The 7,199-nt window shown below is 45.8% G+C and overlaps 2 long non-coding RNA genes across 3 annotated transcripts; both read right to left on the bottom strand.

Moving 5' to 3' along the window:
* Window positions 1-736: 736 nt before the first annotated feature.
* On the bottom strand, window positions 737-1,611 carry LOC140695344 (uncharacterized). 2 transcript variants are annotated; one of them, XR_012071067.1, is made up of 3 exons: window positions 1,371-1,611; window positions 1,072-1,162; window positions 737-941 (listed from the first exon to the last, which is right to left on the bottom strand). It is a non-coding gene; the product is annotated as an uncharacterized lncRNA (long non-coding RNA). The 2 variants fall into 2 exon arrangements; XR_012071068.1 differs by having other exon boundaries at window positions 772-989.
* A 4,439-nt stretch (window positions 1,612-6,050) lies between these two features.
* Window positions 6,051-6,878, bottom strand: LOC140695289 (uncharacterized). The gene is made up of 3 exons (XR_012070981.1): window positions 6,670-6,878; window positions 6,371-6,461; window positions 6,051-6,240 (listed from the first exon to the last, which is right to left on the bottom strand). It is a non-coding gene; the product is annotated as an uncharacterized lncRNA (long non-coding RNA).
* Window positions 6,879-7,199: the final 321 nt, after the last annotated feature.

The following is a 7,199-nucleotide window of genomic DNA, read 5'->3' as shown; positions in this document are numbered from 1 at the left end:
AAGAGCATATAGTGACCTAACACTAATGCCGATTTGGAATCAAATGGATTCCTAGTCCGTGATGTAGACTTGTATGTCTTCCAACAGGATGAAGGAATGCCATATTCTAGGCTACGTAGAGAAGAAATGTAAGAAGCCTATAACAAAGGCAAGTAGCTCTGCCAAAGTGTACTAAGTGCAAAAGAGACCGACAGCAAAGTGCACATTGGGGTTGGTTTCATATCTTGGAATTTCAGCCCCCATGAATCCAATGGATCCATGTCCTGAGAGTGTGGGTGTTTCAGCAGAAATCAGGCGACGCATATGTATTCCGGGTGTACGGATATTATAGGAACATAAGTCTCCTTTAGTGGGTCCCTGTGTACTGTGAACTGTTAGAAAGTTTAAAGACGTGTGAAACCATCAACTGAAAAGGGACACACTTCCCTCCATTGGTACGGTGCATAGAGCTCTGAACAAAAGGAAAGAGGGAAGAAGAAAGGCCCATGGGACGCTAGTGGGTAGAATCACATTTACCTTAGGAACCTCTCGTCGGATGCAGCCCCTCCCCCAACACTGACAAGATGCAGCAGCCATTGGGGATGGCAGTTAGCGGTTGGATTCCAGGTGGAATGTTGGTGTGTACCGCGAGGCTTGTTGTGGCTGTTGGATCCTAGGTAACCGGGCAGAGTTCTGTGGGTGGATCAGTGTGATGGAGGGGCTGCCGCCCTCTGTGGAGCTTGGCTTAGGTCTTTGGTCCGGGAAGCTGTGTAAGTTCGAGATACTGCTGCTGCCCAAAGACCTGAGGTCACAGGTCAGTTTCCAGAACCTGAAAGGGCAGACAGTGGAAGATCTGCCTGTCATCAGCTTACTGGTCAGGCTCCGAGGTACTTTCAGACTTGCCCAGTCCTGGTGAAGTCGACTTTAGGGGAGACACGAAGAGAAGCTGGCCGGTAAGCTGGCTGCACGGATTGAGGAGAGATGCGAACACATGGATGAGAGATGTTCTGCTACAATGGAGAATACTGGCGTGGAGACAGCTGTAGAGGATACCAGGCTCAAAAGACATTCATGAGACATATTGAAACTCACTGATACAGGCAGAAACATACGGAGTGCCAACGTGGACTTGAGGAAGTTCCTCAATTCTCTTCTCCAATAACGGGTCCAAGGTCCCTGACGTCTGAAGGAGAAGAAATGGCAGAGATGATCAAAACGCTCCTGTTCTTGGAAGAGGTCGTGAGAATCCACACGTCCCAAGGGGCATTCCCAAGCCATTCAGACCAAAATTCAACAAGCCCAGGTAAGCCTTTTCCCAGGTTTGGGCCTAGCTAGTGAGCACTTGCCCTTGCCTCCCCTCCACTCAGGCATCCATTTTGAAGGATCAGTACCTGAGCTGCAATGAAGCCATTACGAGAAGAGCAAGCCCCTCCTAGAATCAGAGTTCCTCCAGCTTCACTCTCTGTGAACAACAGTGAACACCTTCAAGGTCAAATAGTCTCGGCTGAAATAGATAAAATTGAATACTTAGCTCACACCTAGAAACGATGTCCTTCCGCTAGATTCAGCAAATGTTGTGTTTATGTCTTCCCTGGGGTGAAGGGAGTGTGGTAAGTGAGGGGAATCTTTGACTGAACATGAATCTGTATTAGGCTTCAGTTTTTCAAGACAGTGAAGGTAAATAGTACAAGTCAGAAAGTGAACTGAACTGTAAAAGTCGCCAATGACATTAAAGACACAGCTTATGTGGATCGTCTTTCACTTGAGTCAAGCCCCCGGGGGCACTATATCATGGGGGTGCAGACTTGGTTGCGTTAAATGGCTTTAAACTACAGGATCGGATGATTAAGCGTTCTCAACACTGATAGAAAAACACCTGGTTCTCAATAGACTAGCATAACTGCAGCAGGATTCTCCTAGCTAGAATGCCTCTAGGTGCTTTTGGATTCAAACCTAAATGTATATATTTGGTTTGTTTCCTCTTGTATTTTCCTAGAGAGGGATGTTACCCCTTGAAATGCCAACATTGGCCTGTAGGTGTCATTGGGATACAGGGCACCACATGCACAAGTGTATCCAAGGTTGGGGGTTATTCCATGTTTCCAAAAGTTATTTCATGGTTCCTGTTGGTTTCGGAGGCTTCAACCTTAAAGAGCTGACATGACCCCTTGAACAGTTTGGACTGCTAGTTTGCATTCTATCTGTCTAGCTTTTCCGTAGAGCTGACAAAATGTTACCAAAATTGACAAGTCTGGCTTCTAGGTCGATTTAGTGTGTTTCAAAAAATAACTCCATTTTCGTATAACTCCCAAAACATGTAAATGAGTTCTGTTAAACTTCTTAAAGACTGCAAATGGGATATCAACACAATGTCAAAATAGTTGTCTTCGGACAATCCCTCCCACCACGGCTGTATAGAAACAAAGAGCTAAGCAAATATCACATTTCTGTGAAATATATCTGGATAGTTTTGATTCATCGATGCCCAGTTGGCAGAGAAGAAGTGCAACCTGCACTCAAACTCGCTCCCATGTACAGAGCAATGGAAACATCCACTCACCCAGCCCTTAGCATAGGACACTGGCCGAAGAGAGGTCTGTTACTCCCAAAGACAGGATGAGGCCTCAGGACACCTGGAAGCAGGAGAATGCAAAGCAGGGAATGGAAACCAGTGCAGGTTCGGACCCCTGGTGATGGAGCAACAAGGGTGAAACTCTGTTTAACTTGGACGCACACTCTCAAGCGGACAGGAGACATGGGTTTGAAGGTGATGTGCTGAGATTTACAAGAGTGCACAGCAGATGCTTGGCTGAGAGAACTCAAAGAAACCAGCGCAAAATATCCCCACAGTTAATTCTGAGACCAAGATCCAAGCTGCCAAATTTGAGGTAGCAGAGGCAATGGTCAGTGAGGCATAGAGCTACGGATGATGGCACACGCTGAGTCTCAGGGATCTGGAGTGCGTTGTGGGATGTGGTGGGTCGAATCAAGAGAGCAAACCGAACTGTGTACCAATAATAAATCAACCACACTGGTCGCGCGGTTGCGATTACCGATATGTCCCATGGCCACACCCAGTACATCTGCAGGACCAGGGACCAACTGGGAGTTTTGCCAATAGAGCACGTGTGGGGCTGAATCAGAGATATCGTGCATCTGGTCTGAGGGATCCAGGGGGCCTTGAATTTGAAATCAGAATGAAAAGCCTTAGGATATGCTACATTCATAACCTGGGCTGGGATTATGGTTTGGTTTGAGTCACAGGATGCGCAACAACTCTGTGGTTGCCTTCGTGCACCCGTGCGACAAGGATGAGAGGACAAGGGAGAGTGGTCCAAGTCCACAGCGTGAGAAGAGGAAGCATTCCCTTCAGCACTATCTCCCAAAAGCGGATGCTACATTTTGGATGGCACCGGCACGGTACGGCACCTAGGACAACAAGGAAGGTCTGCGGGATCATTCCAGCAGGCCCTGATATGTGACATCCATAGATATGCTTCCACAGGTGTTTCTGTAGACAGAGAAGCTCTGGAAAGAACTCATTTCATTGGGACATTCCCGTGGCAATATAAAGCAGAAGAGCACTCTCAGTTTGCTGTTTTGGAAACACTCCAAAATGACATAGAGAAGAATGCAGAGCTGAGAACTTTTAGAAGCTTCATTTCCACAAGAGGAAGTGTCCTGTGCACTTTCAGAAGTGTGAGATAAGTATAATCAAAATGAAGTTATGCTAATCGAAGTAGAATGGGTTGTTCATCACAACTAATGCAACACCAGCAATTGGAGATATACCAAACAACACACACAGGTACAGGTTATGGCATCAATGCCTAGGAGAAATTGTCCTCACAGAAATCCCATGGAATTGCGTAGAGACAAGAGTCTAAATTTTTCAATTAACAAAGCCCTAGAAGTCTACATTAGATACCTGATATTACCTGACCAGTAGAGATGAAGAAGAACAGTAAAAGAAACAGGAAGTACCATTTTCAGTTCCAAAGATATTGAAGGCGCAAAAGATAAGCTTTCAAACAACTAGTCTGCAAAACGCTATCCAGAACAAGTGTTGAAAATGAAGGTCAGGAAAACACTGAAGAACACCAGTGTCTCAGAATCACAAAAGGCAGAATACCAGAAAAGGGGAAGAGAAAGTCTCAACACGAGCCAAAAATATCAGGAAACTCAATGGTTGTGATAATATCAGGGCTAAAATTCAGTCCTTCGCAGACTAGATAATGCAGAGGGACGCGTGAATGACTGTGAAGACAGGGGAAGAGAAAAACCTCGGTCAGAAGCAGACATAGGAAAGCAAGTGCAAACAAATGAAAACATTGCAGTTGAACCCTGGGTTAAGACAGGGCATGAAAGAATAGAAATCATGAGTCCCAGATGGAAAAGCAAGAGATAAAGTAACAAAAAGTGTCTGAAAATTTATCTGTAGAAAAATCAGACTGAAACTTGCTGAAAGCCAAGAAAGAATCATCTATGCGAATTCAGGAATTACACAGCATCCGAAGGAGGTGGAATCCCAATAGACCTACCAGCAGCTGTATGATTCAAATCAACAAAGTTCACGAATATCCGAGTGATTTAAAATGCACCTGGAGGAAACAACATAGTCACAAGGAAACCTCCAGAGGGGTTTCAGCTGATATCTCGGCAGCAATATTGCAGGACAGGGAGGAGTGCCAGGACACAGACCATATCCTGAATGGCCAAATGCTGCCACCTAGGGTAGCCTATGCCACATGAACACCATTTCAAATAACGGCAGAGCTAGAGAATTCTACAGACCGGCAAATCTTAAAAGAATTCAGCAGTTCAAAAGTTTTTCTAAAAGAAAGGTTGAGAAAACTCCCCTGAATAGAAAAGCAGCAAGATGGAATGGAAAGAAGAAACCATTATTGGAAATGCAAGAAGAGCATGTGTGGCAGAGAAGAAAGAAGAAGAACTTAAGGAGGACATCAAAACCCTAAAGATGGGAGAGGGAAGCAGGAAATCATAGGTGATTGGAAGCACTCTCTTAAGTGAATCAGCTTATTTGACTCTGTTTGAAGCGAAAGGAGAGATGCATGGCCTGACGTGTTTGCAAAACAAGCGAGAAGAAGACCAACAAAGAATCAAACCAACAAACAAGCACCAAAATGGTATGGTTGGCTGACATATACAAAGGGAACCATGATTATTCAAAAGAAAATACTCAAGGTGAGGTCAAGGGTCATTCAGAACGCATCGACCCAGTATCGTGGCTTGCATGTACTCAGCACACTTGTATTCGGAAATCAGAAGCGTGCATTCATATTCGTAAATTTTGATTCATAAGAGCATATCGTGACCTAACACTAATGCCGATTTGGAATCAAATGGATTCCTAGTCCGTGATGTAGACTTGTATGTCTTCCAACAGGATGAAGGAATGCCATATTCTAGGCTACGTAGAGAAGAAATGTAAGAAGCCTATAACAAAGGCAAGTAGCTCTGCCAAAGTGTACTAAGTGCAAAAGAGACCGACAGCAAAGTGCACATTGGGGTTGGTTTCATTTCTTGGAATTTCAGCCCCCATGAATCCAATGGATCCATGTCCTGAGAGTGTGGGTGTTTCAGCAGAAATCAGGCGACGCATATGTATTCCGGGTGTACGGATATTATAGGAACATAAGTCTCCTTTAGTGGGTCCCTGTGTACTGTGAACTGTTAGAAAGTTTAAAGACGTGTGAAACCATCAACTGAAAAGGGACACACTTCCCTCCATTGGTACGGTGCATAGAGCTCTGAACAAAAGGAAAGAGGGAAGAAGAAAGGCCCATGGGACGCTAGTGGGTAGAATCACATTTACCTTAGGAACCTCTCGTCGGATGCAGCCCCTCCCCCAACACTGACAAGATGCAGCAGCCATTGGGGATGGCAGTTAGCGGTTGGATTCCAGGTGGAATGTTGGTGTGTACCGCGAGGCTTGTTGTGGCTGTTGGATCCTAGGTAACCGGGCAGAGTTCTGTGGGTGGATCAGTGTGATGGAGGGGCTGCCGCCCTCTGTGGAGCTTGGCTTAGGTCTTTGGTCCGGGAAGCTGTGTAAGTTCGAGATACTGCTGCTGCCCAAAGACCTGAGGTCACAGGTCAGTTTCCAGAACCTGAAAGGGCAGAGAGTGGAAGATCTGCCTGTCATCAGCTTACTGGTCAGGCTCCGAGGTACTTTCAGACTTGCCCAGTCCTGGTGAAGTCGACTTTAGGGGAGACACGAAGAGAAGCTGGCCGGTAAGCTGGCTGCACGGATTGAGGAGAGATGCGAACACATGGATGAGAGATGTTCTGCTACAATGGAGAATACTGGCGTGGAGACAGCTGTAGAGGATACCAGGCTCAAAAGACATTCATGAGACATATTGAAACTCACTGATACAGGCAGAAACATACGGAGTGCCAACGTGGACTTGAGGAAGTTCCTCAATTCTCTTCTCCAATAACGGGTCCAAGGTCCCTGACGTCTGAAGGAGAAGAAATGGCAGAGATGATCAAAACGCTCCTGTTCTTGGAAGAGGTCGTGAGAATCCACACGTCCCAAGGGGCATTCCCAAGCCATTCAGACCAAAGTTCAACAAGCCCAGGTAAGCCTTTTCCCAGGTTTGGGCCTAGCTAGTGAGCACTTGCCCTTGCCTCCCCTCCACTCAGGCATCCATTTTGAAGGATCAGTACCTGAGCTGCAATGAAGCCATTACGAGAAGAGCAAGCCCCTCCTAGAATCAGAGTTCCTCCAGCTTCACTCTCTGTGAACAACAGTGAACACCTTCAAGGTCAAATAGTCTCGGCTGAAATAGATAAAATTGAATACTTAGCTCACACCTAGAAACGATGTCCTTCCGCTAGATTCAGCAAATGTTGTGTTTATGTCTTCCCTGGGGTGAAGGGAGTGTGGTAAGTGAGGGGAATCTTTGACTGAACATGAATCTGTATTAGGCTTCAGTTTTTCAAGACAGTGAAGGTAAATAGTACAAGTCAGAAAGTGAACTGAACTGTAAAAGTCGCCAATGACATTAAAGACACAGCTTATGTGGATCGTCTTTCACTTGAGTCAAGCCCCCGGGGGCACTATATCATGGGGGTGCAGACTTGGTTGCGTTAAATGGCTTTAAACTACAGGATCGGATGATTAAGCGTTCTCAACACTGATAGAAAAACACCTGGTTCTCAATAGACTAGCATAACTGCAGCAGGATTCTCCTAGC

The sequence above is a fragment of the Vicugna pacos genome, unplaced genomic scaffold (genome assembly GCF_048564905.1).
Source record: "Vicugna pacos unplaced genomic scaffold, VicPac4 scaffold_195, whole genome shotgun sequence".
NCBI classification, from domain to species: domain Eukaryota; kingdom Metazoa; phylum Chordata; class Mammalia; order Artiodactyla; family Camelidae; genus Vicugna; species Vicugna pacos.
This window is presented reverse-complemented; position numbering and strand designations above follow the sequence as displayed.